Here is a 19,370-nt window from a genome sequence, read left to right as displayed (position 1 = left end):
CCCTCCCCCGACACCTCCTCCAGACAAGGTTTCCAGGCAACTGGCTGATTGCTCCCGCCTGAGCGAGAAGCCGCTCGGTGATCTCCCCCGAGGTCCGGGACTGCGCATGTTCAAAGGGCGGTGTAGGTGCGCATGTGCGGGGAGGCCCCGCCCCTTGACCCACATGTCGGGGTATTGACCAATGGCAAACTGAGAGGACCGGTAGGACTCTTCTCCGCCTGCCAATCAGAGTTCCTTCATTGTCTGCCTGCGGACTTTGGAATTGAGCTTGTTAACCTGCTCATTCCGACCCAGCAAAGCTGCTGCTCCTCACTCTGAATGAGCTTGAGCTTCACACCTCCTCCCGTCTCCAACATCTGTGAGTAAAACTTTCTTTTCTCATTCTCACCTTCAATTGGTGACTTGCAGCAACTGAAGGGAAAGGAAGTGAATCCAGGGAGGGTGCAGACTCTGGAAAGCTTGGCCCAGGTCTCTCCCTCCCTTAAAGACATTGACATCCTTTGCTCCCTCAGTTTGACACATTTATTTGTCTGGCTAAAAGAATGGTCTCTTTCTCAATGCTCACAGCTCTGTCACTCCGCCCCTCCGAATCCGCTCCCTGAAGACGACGTATGGGGTAGTTTTTGGAGACTCGGTATTGGGGAATGAGAGAGGAAAAAATGTTCCATAGAAATGAGAGTTGTCGATTCTGAATTTCTATCCTACACTTTTGTAAACTCATTTTGTAAACTCCTTTTATAGGATATTAGAAGAGGAGGAATTACAGACAGAAATCTCAAACGTAACCTCTCGATGTGACGGAGCCACTCTATTCCTTGGGACCTGATTATCATCAGCCTTTGAATCTAGAAGGAGAAATATTTGTCTGTTCTGTTGGCTTCAAAATATTTTAACCATCAGTGTGACTGGAAAAGCACCGAGACACACACACCCGAGTGAGAGTGTTCCAGAGCACTGACTGTGGAAAGAGCTTAGGGGCTTTTCACGGTAACTTCATTGAAGCCTACTTGTGACAATAAGTGATTTTCATTCATTCATTCATTTAACCAGTTACATAGCCTGAAAAAAACATCACACCATTCACAGCGGGGAGAGACCATACACGTGTTCTGTGCAGGAGGCTTCAACTGATTGTCTGACCGGGAGAGACACAAGGAGACCCAAAACATGGAGAAACCGTGGAAATGTGGGAACTGTGGGAAGGGATTCAGATCCCCATCTGTGCTGGAAGCTCATCGATGCATTCACATGGGGGAGAGGTCCTTTACCTGCTCTGTGTGGAAAGGGATTTGCTGTGTTATCCAACCTGCGGGCACACCAGCGAATTCACACCGGCGAGAAGCCATTCACCTGCTCTCAATGTGGGAACAGATTCAGTGATTCATCCAACCTGCGGAATCATCAGCTAATTCACACTGGATAGCGCCTGTTCATCTGCTCTCAGTGTGGGAAGAGATTCACTGAGTTATGCAGCCTGAAGAAACATCAGCGAGTTCACACTGGGGAGAGGCCATTCACCTGCTCTGCTTGTGGGAAGGGATTTACTGAGCTATCCATATTGAAGAAACGCCAGCGAGTTCACACAGGGGAGAGGCCATACACCTGCTCTCAGTGTGGGAAGAAATTCACTCGGTCAGACACCCTGCAGTCACATGAGCAAGTTCACACTGGGGAGAGGCCATGCATCTGCCCTCAGTGTGGGAAGGCATTCCGAGTTTCAACCAGCCTACGGTCACATCAGCGAGTTCACACTGGGGAGAGGCCGTTCACCTGCTCTCAGTGTGGGAAAGGATTTATTCACTCATCCAGCCTGTGGACACACCAACGACTTCACACTGGATAAAGGCCACTCGTGCTCTCAGCCTGGGAAGGAAATCTGTGATTCATCGCACCTGCTGATTTGCCACCAAATTCACAATTGATTACAGGGGTTGGATTCTGTTATTGTTTCTGCTTCAATGACATCCAGGACTGCATTTTGTTCATTCTGATAGTTGGTCAATGGAGATGGTCAGATGATTTCTTTCTACTGGACTGGCTGGTCTCACGACATTGTCGCCAGTGGGCTGATGGTCTTTGATACTTGTTGCAATTGCCTGGTTCTAAATTTCACGAGGATCACAGACTGAAAGAGTATTTGTAAGTTTGAAGATATTTAGTTCCTATTTCTGTTTGGAACCCCCAAAGCACGCCACCTTGCCATGGAGATGGACTGTGGTGGTTAAATGTTTTTTCCTGTTTAATTTATTTGGGTGTTCCTTACAGAAGAAAACTACGAGGGTATAAAATGAAAATCACTTATTGTCACAAGTAGGCTTCAAATGAAGTTACTGTGAAAAGCCTCTAGTCGCCACATTCCGGCACCTGTTCGGGGAGGCTGTTACGGGAATTGAACTGTACTGCTGGCCTGCCTTGGTCTGCTTTCAAAGCCAGCGATTTAGCCCTGTGCTAAACAGCCCCTGCAGAGTGGCAAGTTGTTTGAGGTGGATTGGGAAACAGAGAATAGCTAATATTAAAGGAAATGTTACATATTTACCAGCTGGTCAGTTAGCTCAGTTGGCTGGTTCATGATGCGGAGATACGCCAACAGCATGTGTTCAATTCCCGTTCAGAGGTTATCCATGAAGGCCCTGCCTTCTCAACATTGCCCCTCACCTGAAGTCTGGTGACCCTCAAGTAAGTCATCACCAGTAAGCTCTCTCTCTCTCAAAGGGGAGAGCAGCCCATGGTCCTTTGGTGACTTTCATTTTCCAGAATACAGCAAATCTAGATTCCTTTAAGGAACACAAATCAAAGTTAAAGATCCCATTAGATCAAAGGAAGCGCCTCTTGAAGTGGCCAAAACAGTAGTAAGCCTGAGGATTGGGAACTTGTTTGGAATTCAGCAAAGGAGGACCAAGAAACTGCTAAACCAAAAAAATAGAATCTGAGAGCAAACTGGGGAGAACTGTAAAAGCTCCTATCGAAATGTGAAAAGGAAAAGATTAGCAAAGGCCAATGTGGGTCCATTCCAGGCAGAGACAGGAGAGTTTATAATGGGGAATAAGGAAATGGCAGAGAAACTAAACAATGTGTGTCTGTCTACATGGAGGAAGATACAGAAAATCTCTCAAAAACTCAAGGGAACCAAGGAACTAGTGTGCATGAGGGACTGAAAGAGATTAGTATTAGTAACAAAGTAGTATTGGAGAAATTCATGTGGGTTGAAAGTTAATAAAATCCCACAAAGTTGATGCTCTACATCCCAGAGTGCTGAAAGATGTGGCTGTAGAGATCGTGGATACATTGGTGATCATCTTTCAAAAATTCTACAGATTTTGGAATGGTTCCTGCAGATTGGAAGGTGGTAAATGTAACCCCACTATTTAAGGAGGGAGAGAGAAAACGGGGAACCACAGACCCATTAACCTGACATCAGTAGGAGGGAAAATGCTACAATCTATTATAAAGGATGTGATAACACACAAATTAGGAGCAGGAGTAGGCCACTCGGCCCCTCGAGCCTGCTCCACCATGCAATAAGTTCACGGCTGCTCTGATTGTAACCTCAAATCTACATACCCGCCACCCTCCCGATAACCTTTCACCCCCTTGCTTACCAAGAATCTATCCAGCTCTGCCTTCAAAATATTCAAAGACTCTGCTTCCACTGCCCTTTGAGGAAGAGAGTTCCAAAGACTCACGATCCTCAGAGAAAAAAAGTTCTCCTCTGCCTTAAATGGGCAAGTTATTACTTTTAAAGTGACTCCAATTTCTAGATTCTCCCACAAGAGGAAACATCCTTTCCACATCCACCCTGTCAAAGATCCTCAGGATCTTTTACAGTTCAATCAACTCACCTAAACTCCATCGGACACAAGCCCAGCCTGTCCAATCATTCCTCATAAGACCAGCCTCCAATTCCAGGTATGAGTCCAGTAAACCTTCTCTGAACTGCTTCCAACACATTTACATCATTCCTTAAATGAGAGTAATACTGTACACAGTGCTCCAGATGTGGTCTCACCGATGTCCTATACAATTGAAGCATAACCTCCCTACTTTTGTATTCAACTCTCCTCACAATAAACAATAACATTCTATTAGCTTTCCTAATTACTTGCTGTACCTGTATACTCGCCTTTTGTGATTCATGCTCTTGGACACCCAGATCCCTCTGAATCTGAGCTCTGCAATCTCTCACCATTTAGATAATAAGCTTTTTTTATTCTTTCTACCCAGATGGACAATTACACCTTTTCCCACATGATTCTCCATTTAGCTGATTTTTTTCCCCACTCACTTAACCTATCTATATCACTTTAGTCTCCTTATGTCCACTTCACAATTTACTTTCCTTCCTATCTTTGTATAATTGGAACATAGGAGCAGGACTTGGCCATTCAGCCCGTTGAGCCTGCTCCACCATTCAATACGATCATAGCTGATCATCCACTTCAATGCATTTTCCCCCACACTATCCCCATATCCCTTTGTGTAGGGGCTGGTTTCGCACAGTGGGCTAAAACAGCTGGCTCGTAAAGCAGAACAAGGCCAGCAATGAGGGTTCAATTCCCGTACCAGCCTCCCCGAACAGGTGCCGGAATGTGGCGACAAGGGGCCTTTCACAGTAACTTCATTTGAAGCCTACTTGTGACAATAAGCGATTTTCATTTCATGTTATTGGTATTTAGAAATCTGTCAGCCTCTGCTTTAAACACACTCAATGACTGAGCTCCCACAGCCCTCTGGGGTAGAGAATTCCAAAGATTCACAACCCTCTGAGTAAAGAAATGTCTCCTCCGAGACCGATCCAAAGTGACTTATTTTGAAATTGTGTCCCCTGGTTCTAGACTCTCCAACCCGGGGAAACATCTCACCTGCATCTATTGCCAATTATTTTTGGCTATCCTCAACAGACACAGAATACAAAGCAGCTGATAAATGTGAAGAACAGATGATGAATGCTGCAGCATCGATAGCAACCTGTCTGACCATCAAGTGAAGAATTCTGCTGTCAGAGCCAGGCAACTACATATCACGGAATTGTTGAAGCTTTTCTTGTGTAATCTTGGAGGCTGCCCCGGTCTTTGGAAATCTAGGAGTGGATAAATTTATGCTCGCGATGGTGACATGTGAGAAGACTAAAATGGACTATACTTACTACACTCGCATGTATGTTTGCCTGTTGAAAAATGTAAAACGATATTACAGAGTATAAGTTGCATGTTTAGTTTAGCACATAGCTTAGCATGGTTTAGCACAGGGCTAAATCGCTGGCTTTGAAAGCAGACCAAGGCAGGCCAGCAGCACGGTTCAATTCCCATACCAGCCTCCCCGAACTGGCGCCGGAATGTGGCGACTAGCGGCTTTTCACAGTAACTTCATTTGAAGCCTACTTGTGACAATAAGCAATTTTCATTTCATTTCATGTAATCATAAGAAATGTTTAAAATTCAAAAAGTTTTTAGAAAAACAAAGCCATCTGCGTACATCGCTGGTTCATCTTTTTAAAGGGGGAGGTGTGACGATTGGAAGATTTTAGGAAAATTTGATTATAAATGTATTGGGCAATTTAAGGGTTAAAAGCGTGGGGTTAGAGTGCGGTTCACTGCAGTGGCCCTTTTTTTATTTTAAAGAAGGATCCTGTTTTGCAGGGCCTGGGTGTTTTTAGTAGCCAGAAGGTGAAATTGTCAAAGGAATGTGTTTTCAGTCTGGGCTAATGGACTGTGGTTTGACTGGGAAAGTACTTGTGGAATTACTGTACTTTGCAGCCGTCAGAGCTCATTTGTTTTCCAGCTTGGGGAGATGAGGGCATTGCTGGGTGGAACCGAGGAAGGCAGAAAGACATTTAAAAAGTCTTGAGAGAGCAGTTTTTGGAGAAAGATTTGGAGAGAGGAGTTGAATTCTGGGTCCACAATTCTCCCACAGTAAGATAGATTGAGAGCTGTATCTTTCTTTTCCTGTTGTTTAATGGGAGATTGAGTAGTGACGTTTAAATGGGTAATTGTAAGCTGTTGTTTTTGGGTGTGAAGTTAAAAAGTTTAAATTGTAGTCATAAGAAAGTTTTATTTTAAAAATAACCAAGCCCTATTTCTTCATGCGATCACTCCTGGAGCGAATCATTCTTTCCGCACAGTCTGACAAATAAACTGAAATATTGGGGCTTTGGTCCAGTATCCGAGCCTCTGTTGGGGTCTGGTCTGGGATCGGAATAGTGACCAATGTAACAATTGGTTGGAGGTCCATTTCCCAGTCAGTCCTCCAGCACCTTCCTGTCTCTCTATTAGTGCGACGTCCATGGCAGTTTCCCAAATGGGGCACAGCTCCTGTATTTCTCAGCTAAATTCAGCCCTCAGCTCCGTCACCTGGCTGTCATTGATACAAGCGACAGAGACAGAAAGGGGCAGAGGAGGAAATGAGAAGTTAAAACTTGTGGCTCAAAATCAACACTTCAACATTTGTCAGTGAAATATATGTTATTTATACTGGGTTTTAATTATTAGATTTAGGCATCGGAGGCAAAGGGTGGAGGGTTTTAAAGCGTAACTTTTCCTTTCTAGCTAGTGTCAGTCATAGGTCAGTGGGCAGCACTATCACCTCTGGATCAGAAGGTTAAGACCCAGTTAGGGACCTGTGGACAAAAACCAGTTCCAACATTCCTGGTCCCAGCACGGAGGGAGCGCTGCACTGTCTTCCAAACAAGATGTTAAACTGAGGCCCTGTCTGCCCCTCTCAGGTGGATGCAAAAGTTCCTACAGCCACTATTTTGAAGAAGAGCAGGGGAGTTATCCCCGGTGTCCTGGTCAATATTTATCCCTCAATCAACATCACTAAAAACAGATCATCTGCTCATTATCATTTGCTGTGTGTGGGATTTTGCTGTGTGTAAATTGGCTGCCGCGCTTCCTACATTACAACAGTGACTACACTTAAAAGAACTTCATTGGCTGTAAAGCACTTTGGGACGTTCTGTGGTTGTGAAAGGCGCTATAGACATGTAATTTTTTGAATTGAAGGTTTATGTTATCTGATCTTGTTATCTGGAACTTAATTGATTTGAGCCACACCCAACTTGCGATTTAATAAATTCACTTTGGTTCAGACAAGACTTTAACCAATTAAGACAAAATCAGAATTGTCTGGATAGTAAATTTAAAAATAAGTTTATTAAATGAAAATGTTTACTGAACAAGTTTAAGACATTGACTTTTCCAACTTCATGTGGGTGATCAGTCTGTAGAAGCGTAACCCTCTCTGGCTCCTTTGACAGTAATTCTTGTGGAATTCAGCCTCGGGAGTCTAGCTCCTTCTTTCACAGTAATTTATTTGGAACTCGGCCTCGGGAGTCTTCAGTACTTGGCCAGCAAGGAAGATCTTCAGAACCTCTACTTTTATCCCCAAAGTGACCATTACCTCACGTCAGAGTTGGGTCTGTTGTGACATGATAATTGCTCAATTTGGTTACTAGATTAATTTAATTGGATCCCCAATTACTGACTCCACCTTCTGATTATCTCAGACAGGAATACAATAGAACTGTTTCATACTATCCCTTTATCTGATTCCATACAAACCCTTATTCATACAGTTTCAAATGTTGAGGCTAATCAGAGTTTGAAGGTCTCTCTTGTCAGTACATTTATCCACATTGCACTTTCTTTATACACAGCAATTAACCTTTGACATTTTTACAGCAAATGAGAATCAGGGCACGATCGAATGGCCACGATGCGCAAGGCGTGAATCCAAGTGCGCCAGTTAGATCGCAGGAGAGTCCGAAATTGGGCACCAAGCGCCAATCGGTTTCCGATCTAACCGGCCTATTCCCACTGGCCGGATGAAGGCCAATCTCCATCCCGTTAACGGGAAGGACCCCCTATCTTAAGGCAAAGCTTGATTTAAGCGACTCCCCAGTCGGTCACATGGACGCCGATGAGTATTGGCCCCACACAGACATGGGCCAGGCATCATGGTACCCGAGGGGTTCCTGGGCCATGGATGCCCCCGAATGGTCAGGGCTAGGGCAGGGTGCCCCCCTGGCACAGCCCCTGGGACGTGTGCATCTTGGCACTGCCAGACTGGCATCTTGGCACCGCAAACCTGGGTATTTCACACTCTGCCCATTCATGAAGATCACTCATAAAGACTGAGTCTTGATTTTGTGCAACAACCATGGGCGAGATTCTCCGACCCCCCGCCGGGTCGGAGAATCGCCGGGGGCTGGCGTAAATCCCATCCCCGCCGGTTGTCGAATTCTCCGGCACCGGATATTCGGCGGGGGCGGGAATCGCGCCGGTTGGCGTGCCCCCCCCCCCCCCGCGATTCTCCGGCCCGGATGGGCCGAAGTCCCGCCGCTAAAATGCCTGTCCCGCCGGCGTAGATTAAACCACCTACCTTACCGGTAGGACAAGGCGGTGCGGGCGGGGTCCTGGGGGGGGGGGGGGGGGCGTGGGGCGATCTGGTCCCGGGGGGGGGGGGGGCAACGGTGGCCTGGCCCGCGATCGGGACCCACCGATCCGCGGGCGGGCCTGTGCCGTAGGGGCACTCTTTCCCTTACGCCTTCGCCACGGTCTCCACCATGGTGGAGGCGGAAGAGACTCCCTCCACTGCGCATGCGCGGGAATGCCGTCAGCGGCCGCTGATGCTCCCGCGCATGCGCCGCCCGGAGATGTAATTTCCGCGCCAGCTAGTGGGGCACCAAAGGCCTTTTCCGCCAGCTGGCGGGGCGGAAATTCGTCCGGCGCCGGCCTAGCCCCTTAAGGTTGGGGCTCGGCCCCCATAGATGCGGAGCATTCCGCACCTTTGGGGCGGCGCGATGCCCAACTGATTTGCGCCGTTTTGGGCACCAGTCGGCGGACATCGCGCCGATATCGGAGAATTTCGCCCCTTGTCTTTCTCTCCATTTCAAATCCCCTGTGAAAATCCAAACACAATGTATTGTGAAATTATTAGATTTAAAACAGAACGAGTTGTTGGGATTCACTGCCTGACAAAGGTGCAGGAAGGAAATTCAACTGTAACTTTCACAAGTTAACTGGACAGATTCTGGAGGAAAAGAAACTTGCCGGGCGATGGGACTAATTAGTTAATTCAAAGAGCTAGCATGGGAACAATGGGCGGGATGGCCTCTTTCTGTGCTGACTGAGACTCGTTTGCATTTGAAGAAAGTGGGAAATATCTGGAAGCCACTTCCTACGATGCGGGTAGAAGCAGAGATGATGGAATGTTACCCAAAGGAAATTGGATGGGCTTTTAAGGGAAATAAACTGACAGGGATACGGGGATAGAACGGGGCAATGGTTTGATCTACAGAGATCTACAAGTTGTGAATCTTTGGAATTCTCTACCCCAGAGGGCTGTGGGAGCTCAGTCATTGAGTGTGTTTAAAGCAGAGACTGACAGATTTCTAAATCCCAATAACACAAAGGGATATGGGGATAGTGTGGGGGGAAAGGCATTGAAGTGGATGATCAGCCATGATCATATTGAATGGTGGAGCAGGCTCGATGGGCTGAATGGCCAACTCCTCCTATGTTCCAATGATACAAAGATAAGCAGGAAAGGAAATTATGAAGAGGACATAAGGAGGTTAAAAAGGTAGATATTAAATGAGTGGAATAAGATCTGCCAAATGGGGAACGTGGGAAAATGTGAAATTGTCCATGTTGGCCAGAAGAATATAAAAGCTTATTATCTAAATGGTGAGAGATTGCAGAGCTCTGAGATTCAGAGGGATCTGGGTGTCCAAGAGCATGAATCACAAAAGGCGAGTATACAGGTCCAGCAAGTAATTAGGAAAGCTAATAGAATGTTATTGTTTATTGTGGGGGAATTGAATACAAAAGTAGGGAGGTTCTGCTTCAGTTATACACGGTAGCACAAGTGGATACCACTGTGGCTTCACAGCTCCAGGGTCCGAGAATCGATTCCCCACTTGATCACTGTCTGTGGAGTCTGCACGTTTCCCCGTTTCTGCGTGAGTTTCCTCCAGGTGCTCTCAGTCAAAAGGCGTGCAGGTTAGGTGGATTGGCCACAATAAATTGACCTTAGTGATCAAAAAGGTTAGGAGGGCTTATTGGGTTACGGGGATAGCGCTTAAGTGGGTCGGTGCAGACTCGATGGGCTGAATGGCCTCCTTCTTCACTATATGTTCTATGTACTATATTGGCGAGGCCACATCTGGAGCACTGTGTACAGTATTACTCTCATTTAAGGAATGATGTAAATGTGTTGGAAGCAGTTCAAAGAAGGTTTACTGGACTCATACCTGGAATTGGAGGCTGGTCTTATGAGGAATGATTGGACAGGCTGGGCTTGTGGCCGATGGAGTTTAGGTGACTTGATTGAACCGTATAAGATGCTGAGGGACCTTGACAGGGTGGATGTGGAAAGGATGTTTCCTCTTGTGGGAGAATCTAGAAATTGTGGTCACTACAAAAGTAATAACTTGCCCATTTAGGCAGAGGAGAACTTTATCTCTCAGAGGGTTGGGAGTCTTCTAAACTCTCTTCCTCAAAGGGCAGTGGAAGCAGAGTCTTTGAATATTTTTAAGGCAAAGCTGGATAGATTCTTGAAAATCAAGGGGGTGAATCTTTATCAGGGGTAGGTGGGAATAAGACCACACTAAGACCATAATCAGGGGGATAGATAGTATCCTTTGTGAGCAGGATAAAGAGTCCCGCATGGTATGTTGCCTGCCCGGTGCTAGGGTGCGGGACATCTCTGACCGGCTTGAAAGGATACTGGAGAGGGAGGGGGAGGATCCAGTTGTTGTGGTCCATGTCGGTACCAACAACATAGGCAAGTCTAGGAAAGAGGACCTGTTTAGAGATTATAAAGAGCTAGAATTCAAATTTTAAAAACAGGTCCTCAAGGGTCATAATCTCTGGAATACTGCCCGAGCCACGTGCAAATTGCCATAGGGAGGCAAGAATAAGGGAAGTTAACACGTGGCTGAAAGAGTGGTGTGGGAAAGAGGGGTTCCTTTTCATGGGACACTGGCATCAGTTTTGGGACAGGGGGGACCTATACCGTTGGGATGGTCTCCACCTGAACCGAGCTGGGACCAGTGTTCTGGCGAAAAGAATAAATAGGGTGGTCAATAGGACTTTAAACTAAAGATTGGGGGGGAAGGGAAAGTCAGGGAACCAAGAGGTGAAGTAATCAGTGGGAAGCGTAGCTGCTTAGGAATACAAAAAATCACGAAAAGACAAAACTCAGGAGAGGTTACGATAGTCCCCATCCCACAAAATATGACACAGTGTATGGAAAGGTTCAGTAAACCAAGGTCCACCACACTAAGAAAACAAAAAGGGACGGTCAATAGAGAATTAAAGGTGCTATATTTAAATGCGCGCAGTGTACGGAACAAGGTAGATGAGTTTGTGGCCCAGATTGTGACTGGCAGGTATGATGTGGTAGGCATCACAGAGACATGGTTGCAGGGGGTTCAGGACTGGCATTTAAACATCCAGGGATTCACAACCTATCGAAAAGACAGGGAGGTGGGCAGAGGGGGTGGGGTTGCCTTGTTAATTAGGAATGAAATTAAATCAATAGCACTAAACGACATAGGGCCAGATGATGTGGAGTCTGTGTGGGTAGAGTTGTGGAACCACAAAGGCAAAAAAACCATAATGGGAGTTATGTACAGGCCTCCTAACAGTGGTCAGGACCGGGGGCACAAAATGCACCACGAAATAGAAAGTGCATGTCAGAAAGGCAAGGTCACAGTGAACACGGGGGACTTCAATATGCAGGTAAATAATGCTGCCAGTGGACCCAAGGAAAGGGAATTCATCGAATGTTTACAGGAGGGCTTTTTGGAACAGCTTGTGATGGAGCCCACGAGGGAACAGGCCATTCTGGACTTTGTGTTATGTAATGAGCCAGACTTGATTAAAGATCTTAAAGTAAGGGAGAACTTAGGAGGCAGTGATCATAATATGGTAGAATTCAATCTCCAATTTGAAAGAAAGAAGGTAGAATCAGATGTAAAGGTGTTACAGTTAAATAAAGGTAACTACAGGGGCATGAGGGAGGAACTGATGAAAATCGACTGGGAGCAGAGCCTAGTGGGAAAGACAGTAGAACAGCAATGGCAGGAGTTTCTGGGAGTAATTGAGGACACAGTACAGAGGTTCATCCCAAAGAAAAGAAAGGTTATCAGAGGGGGGATTAGGCAGCCATGGCTGACAAAGGAAGTTAGGGAATGCATCAAAGCAAAAGAGAAAGCCTATAATGTGGCAAAGAGTAGTGGGAGGTCAGAAGATTGGGAAGGCTACAAAAACAAACAGAGGATAACAAAGAGAGAAATAAGGAAAGAGAGGATCAAATATGAAGGTAGGCTAGCCAGTAACATTAGGAATGATAGTAAAAGTTTCTTTAAATACATTAAAAACGGGAGGCAAAAGTTGACATTGGGCCGCTCCAAAATGACGCTGGTAATCTAGTGATGGGAGACAAGGAAATAGCTGAGGAACTAAATAAGTACTTTGCGTCAGTCTTCACAGTAAAAGACATGAGTAATATCCCAACAATTCCAGAGAGTCAGGGGGCAGAGTTGAATATGGTAGCCATCACAAAGGAGAAAGTGCTAGAGAAACTAAGAGGTCTAAAAATTGATAAATCTCTGGGCCCAGATGGGCTACATCCTAGGGTTCTAAAGGAGATAGCTGAAGAAATAGTGGAGGCATCAGTTATGATCTTTCAAAAGTTACTGGAGTCAGGGAAAGTCCCAGAGGATTGGAAAATCGCTGTTGTAACCCCCCTGTTCAAGAAGGGAACAAGGAAAAAGATGGAAAATTATAGGCCAATTAGCCTAACCTCGGCTGTTGGCAAGATTCTAGAATCCATTGTTAAGGATGAGATTTCTAAATTCTTGGAAGTGCAGGGTCGGATTAGGACAAGTCAGCATGGATTTAGTAAGGGGAGGTCGTGCCGGACAAACCTGTTAGAGTTCTTTGAAGAGATAACAAATAGGTTAGACCAAGAAGAGCCAATGGATGTTATCTATCTTGACTTCCAAAAGGCCTTTGATAAGGTGCCTCACGGGAGACTGCTGAGTAAAATAAGGGCCCATGGTATTCGAGGCAAGGTACTAACATGGATTGACGATTGGCTGTCAGGCAGAAGGCAGAGAGTTGGGATAAAAGGTTCTTTTTCGGAATGGCAACCGGTGACGAATGGTGTCCCGCAGGGTTCAGTGTTGGGGCCACAGCTGTTCTCTTTATATATTAATGATCTAGATGACGGGACTGGGGGCATTCTGGCTAAGTTTGCCGATGATACAAAGATAGGTGGAGGGGCAGGTAGTATGGAGGAGGTGGGGAGGCTGCAGAAAGAGTGGTCCAAGAAATGGCTGATTAAATTCAACGTGGGCAAGTGCGAGGTCTTACACTTGGAAAAAAGAATAGAGGCATGGACTATTTTCTAAACGGTGACAAAATTCATAATGCTGAAGTTCAAAGGGACTTGGGAGTCCTAGTCCAGGATTCTCTAAAGGTAAACTTGCAGGTTGAGTCCGTAATTAAGAAAGCAAATGCAATGTTGTCATTCATCTCAAGAGGCTTGGAATATAAAAGCAGGGATGTACTTCTGAAGCTTTATAAAGCATTAGTTAGGCCCCATTTAGAATACTGTGAGGAATTTTGGGCCTCACACATCAGGAAGGACATACTGGCACTGGAGCGGGTCCAGCAGAGATTCACACGGATGATCCCAGGAATGGTAGGCCTAACATACGATGAACGTCTGAGGATCCTGGGATTATAATCATTGGAGTTTAGGAAGTTGAGGGGAGATCTAATAGAAACTTACATGATAATGAATGGCTTAGATAGGGTGGATGCAGGGAAGTTGTTTCCATTACCAGGGGAGACTAGGACCCGGGGGCACAGCCTTAGAATAAAAGGGAGTCACTTTAGAACAGAGATGAGGAGAAATTTCTTCAGCCAGAGAGTGGTGGGTCTGTGGAATTCATTGCCACAGAGGGCGGTGGAGGCCGGGACGTTGAGTGTCTTTAAGACAGAAGTTGATAAATTCTTGATTTCTCGAGGAATTAAGGGCTATGGAGAGAGAGCGCGGGTAAATGGAGTTGAAATCAGCCATGATTGAATGGTGGAGTGGACTCGATGGGCCGAATGGCCTTCCGCTCCCATGTCTTTTTTTTTACAAATATTTTATTGAAAATTTTTGGTCAACCAACACAGTACATTGTGCATCCTTTACACAATATTATAACAACACAAATAACAATGACATATTTTATAAACAAACTAAATTTTTTTAAAAAATGAATAAATAATAAATAACAAAAATGAAAACTAACCCTAATTGGCAACTGCCTTATCACAAGTAACACTCTCCAAAAATATAATTTAACAGTCCAATATATAATTATCTGTAGCAACGACCTATACATACTATACAGTATATATTAACAACCCTGAGAGTCCTTCTGGTTCCTCCTCCTCCCCCCCCCCGATCCTGGGCTGCTGCTGCTGCCTTCTTTTTTCCATTCCATCTATCTTTCTGCGAGGTATTCGACGAACGGTTGCCACCGCCTGGTGAACCCTTGAGCCGACCCCCTTAGAACAAACTTAATCCGCTCTAGCTTTATAAACCCTGCCATGTAATTTATCCAGGTCTCCACCCCCGGGGGCTTGGCTTCTTTCCACATTAACAATATCCTGCGCCGGGCTACTAGGGACGCAAAGGCCAAAACATCGGCCTCTCTCGCCTCCTGCACTCCCAGCTCTTGTGCAACCCCAAATATAGCCAACCCCCTGCTTGGTTCGACCCGGACCCCCACTACTTTTGAAAGCACCTTTGTCACCCCCATCCAAAACCCCTGTAGTGCCGGGCATGACCAAAACATATGGGTATGATTCGCTGGGCTTCTCGAGCACCTCGCACACCTATCCTCCACCCCAAAAAATTTACTGAGCCGTGCTCCAGTCATATGCGCCCTGTGTAATACCTTAAACTGAATCAGGCTTAGCCTGGCACACGAGGACGACGAGTTTACCCTGCTTAGGGCATCTGCCCACAGCCCCTCCTCGATCTCCTCCCCCAGCTCTTCTTCCCATTTCCCTTTTAGTTCTTCTACCATAGTCTCCCCTTCGTCCCTCATTTCCCTATATATATCTGACACCTTACCATCCCCCACCCATGTCTTTGAGATCACTCTGTCCTGCACCTCTTGTGTCGGGAGCTGCGGGAATTCCCTCACCTGTTGCCTCGCAAAAGCCCTCAGTTGCATATACCTGAATGCATTCCCTTGGGGCAACCCATATTTCTCGGTCAGCGCTCCCAGACTCGCGAACTTCCCATCCACAAACAGATCTTTCAGTTGCGTTATTCCTGCTCTTTGCCACATTCCATATCCCCCATCCATTCCCCCCGGGGCAAACCTATGGTTGTTTCTTATCGTGGACCCCCCCAAGGCTCCAGTCTTTCCCCTATGCCGTCTCCACTGTCCCCAAATCTTCAGTGTAGCCACCACCACCGGGCTTGTGGTGTAGTTCCTCGGTGAGAACGGCAATGGGGCTGTCACCATAGCCTATAGGCTAGTCCCCCTACAGGACGCCCTCTCTAATCTCTTCCACGCCGCTCCCTCCTCCTCTCCCATCCACTTACTCACCATTGAAATATTAGCGGCCCAATAATACTCACTTAGGCTCGGTAGTGCCAGTCCCCCCCCTATCCCTGCTACGCTGTAAGAATCCCTTCCTCACTCTCGGGGTCTTCCCGGCCCACACAAAACCCATGATGCTCTTTTCAATCCTTTTTAAAAAAGCCTTCGTGATCACCACCGGGAGGCACTGAAACACAAAGAGGAATCTCGGGAGGACCACCATCTTAACCGCCTGCACCCTCCCTGCCAGTGACAGGGATACCATATCCCATCTCTTGAAATCCTCCTCCATTTGTTCCACCAACCGCGTTAAATTTAACCTATGCAATGTGCCCCAATTCTTGGCTATCTGGATCCCCAGGTAACGAAAGTCCCTTGTTACCTTCCTCAACGGTAGGTCCTCTATTTCTCTACTCTGCTCCCCTGGATGCACCACAAACAACTCACTTTTCCCCATGTTCAATTTATACCCTGAAAAATCCCCAAACTCCCCAAGTATCCGCATTATTTCTGGCATCCCCTCCGCCGGGTCTGCCACGTATAGTAGCAAATTGTCCGCATACAAAGATACCCGGTGTTCTTCTCCTCCTCTAAGTACTCCCCTCCACTTCTTGGAACCCCTCAACGCTATCGCCAGGGGCTCAATCGCCAGTGCAAACAATAATGGGGACAGAGGGCATCCCTGCCTTGTCCCTCTATGGAGCCGAAAATATGCAGATCCCCGTCCATTCGTGACCACGCTCGCCATCGGGGCCCTATACAACAGCTGCACCCATCTAACATACCCCTCTCCAAAACCAAATCTCCTCAACACCTCCCACAAATAATCCCACTCCACTCTATCAAATGCTTTCTCGGCATCCATCGCCACTACTATCTCCGTTTCCCCCTCTGGTGGGGCCATCATCATTACCCCTAACAGCCTCCGTATATTCGTGTTCAGCTGTCTCCCCTTCACAAACCCAGTTTGGTCCTCCTGGACCACCCCCGGGACACATTCCTCTATTCTCATTGCCATTACCTTGGCCAGGATCTTGGCATCTACATTTAGGAGGGAAATAGGTCTATAGGACCCGCATTGTAGCGGGTCCTTTTCCTTCTTTAAGAGAAGCGATATCGTTGCTTCAGACATAGTCGGGGGCAGTTGTCCCCTTTCCTTTGCCTCATTAAAGGTCCTCGTCAGTACCGGGGCGAGCAAGTCCACATATTTTCTATAGAATTCGACTGGGAATCCATCCGGTCCCGGGGCCTTTCCCGCCTGCATGCTCCTAATTCCTTTCACCACTTCTTCTACCTCGATCTGTGCTCCCAGTCCCACCCTTTCCTGCTCTTCCACCTTGGGAAATTCCAGCCGATCCAAAAAGCCCATCATTCTCTCCCTCCCATCCGGGGGTTGCGCTTCATATAATTTTTTATAAAATGTCTTGAACACTCCATTCACTCTCTCCGCTCCCCGCTCCATCTCTCCTTCCTCATCCCTCACTCCCCCTATTTCCCTCGCTGCTCCCCTTTTCCTCAATTGGTGTGCCAGCAACCTGCTCGCCTTCTCCCCATATTCGTACTGTACACCCTGTGCCTTCCTCCATTGTGCCTCTGCAGTGCCCGTAGTCAGCAAGTCAAATTCTACATGTAGCCTTTGCCTTTCCCTGTACAGTCCCTCCTCCGGTGCTTCCGCATATTGTCTATCCACCCTCAAAAGTTCTTGCAGCAACCGCTCCCGTTCCTTACTCTCCTGCTTCCCTTTATGTGCCCTTATTGATATCAGCTCCCCTCTAACCACCGCCTTCAACGCCTCCCAGACCACTCCCACCTGGACCTCCCCATTATCATTGAGTTCCAAGTACTTTTCAATGCACCCCCTCACCCTTAGACACCCCCCCTCATCTGCCATTAGTCCCATGTCCATTCTCCAGGGTGGGCGCCCTCCTGTTTCCTCCCCTATCTCCAAGTCTACCCAGTGTGGAGCGTGATCCGAAATGGCTATAGCCGTATACTCCGTTCCCCTCACCTTCGGGATCAGTGCCCTTCCCAGCACAAAAAAGTCTATTCGCGAGTAGACTTTATGGACATAGGAGAAAAACGAGAACTCCTTACTCCTAGGTCTGCTAAATCTCCATGGGTCTACACCTCCCATCTGCTCCATAAAATCTTTAAGTACCTTGGCTGCTGCCGGCCTCCTTCCAGTCCTGGACTTCGACCTATCCAGCCCTGGTTCCAACACCGTATTAAAATCTCCCCCCATTATCAGCTTTCCCATCTCGAGGTCCGGAATGCGTCCTAGCATCCGCCTCATAAAATTGGCATCATCCCAGTTCGGGGCATATACGTTTACCAAAACCACCGTCTCCCCCTGTAGTTTGCCACTCACCATCACGTATCTGCCCCCGTTATCCGCCACTATAGTCTTTGCCTCGAACATTACCCGCTTCCCCACTAATATAGCCACCCCCCTGTTTTCGCATCTAGCCCCGAATGGAACACCTGCCCCACCCATCCTTTGCGTAGCCTAACCTGGTCTATCAGTTTCAGGTGCGTTTCCTGTAACATAACCACATCTGCCTTAAGTTTCTTAAGGTGTGCGAGTACCCGTGCCCTCTTTATCGGCCCGTTCAGCCCTCTCACGTTCCACGTGATCAGCCGGGTTGGGGGGCTTCCTACCCCCCCCCCCCCTTGTCGATTAGCCATCCCCTTTTTCCAGCTCCTCACCCGGTTCCCACGCAGCTGTATCTCCCCCAGGCGGTGCCCCCCCCCCGCCCATCCCCTCCCATACCAGCTCCCCCCTCTCCCCAGCAGCAGCAGCCCAGTAATTCCCCCCTCCCACCCCCCCCCGCTAGATCCCCCGCTAGCGTAATTACTCCCCCCATGTTGCTCCCAGAAGTCAGCAAACTCTGGCCGACCTCGGCTTCCCCCCGTGACCTCGGCTCGCACCGTGCGACGCCCCGTCCTTCCTGCTTCTCTATTCCCGCCATGATTATCATAGCGCGGGAACCAAGCCCGCGCTTCTCCCTTGGCCCCGCCCCCAATGGCCAACACCCCATCTCCTCCACCTCCCCTCCTCCCCCCATCACCACCTGTGGAAGAGAGAAAAGTTACCACATCGCAGGATTAGTACATAAAACTCCTCTTTCCCCCCTTTTCGCCCCACCACTTTGTTCAAACGTTCTTTTTAATAACCCGCTCATTCCAGTTTTTCTTCCACAATAAAAGTCCACGCTTCATCCGCCGTCTGAAAGTAGTGGTGCCTCCCTCGATATGTGACCCACAGTCTTGCCGGTTGCAGCATTCCAAATTTTATCTTCCTTTTATGAAGCACCGCCTTGGCCCGATTAAAGCTCGCCCTCCTTCTCGCCACCTCCGCACTCCAGTCTTGATAAACGCGGATCACCGCGTTCTCCCATTTACTGCTCCGAGTTTTCTTTGCCCATCTAAGGACCATTTCTCTATCCTTAAAACGGAGGAATCTCACCACTATGGCTCTGGGAATTTCTCCTGCTCTCGGTCCTCGCGCCATCACTCGGTATGCTCCCTCCACCTCCAACGGACCCGCCGGGGCCTCCGCTCCCATTAACGAGTGCAGCATCGTGCTCACATATGCCCCGACGTCCGCTCCCTCCGCACCTTCAGGAAGACCAAGAATCCTCAGGTTGTTCCTCCTTGCGTTCTCCAGTGCCTCCAACCTTTCCACACATCGTTTCTGATGTGCCTCATGCATCTCCGTCTTCACCACCAGGCCCTGTATGTCGTCCTCATT

General features: G+C 47.6%; 1 long non-coding RNA gene across 1 annotated transcript; it reads left to right on the top strand.

The window, feature by feature from the left end:
- Positions 1–243: 243 nt before the first annotated feature.
- Positions 244–7,174, top strand: LOC140422317 (uncharacterized). The gene is made up of 2 exons (XR_011947381.1): positions 244–358; positions 4,833–7,174. It is a non-coding gene; the product is annotated as an uncharacterized lncRNA (long non-coding RNA).
- Positions 7,175–19,370: the final 12,196 nt, after the last annotated feature.

This window comes from Scyliorhinus torazame, chromosome 5, assembly GCF_047496885.1.
Source record: "Scyliorhinus torazame isolate Kashiwa2021f chromosome 5, sScyTor2.1, whole genome shotgun sequence".
Classification (NCBI taxonomy): Eukaryota; Metazoa; Chordata; class Chondrichthyes; order Carcharhiniformes; family Scyliorhinidae; genus Scyliorhinus; species Scyliorhinus torazame.
Note: the sequence above shows the minus strand (reverse complement) of the source record. Positions and strands in the feature narration are given on the sequence as shown.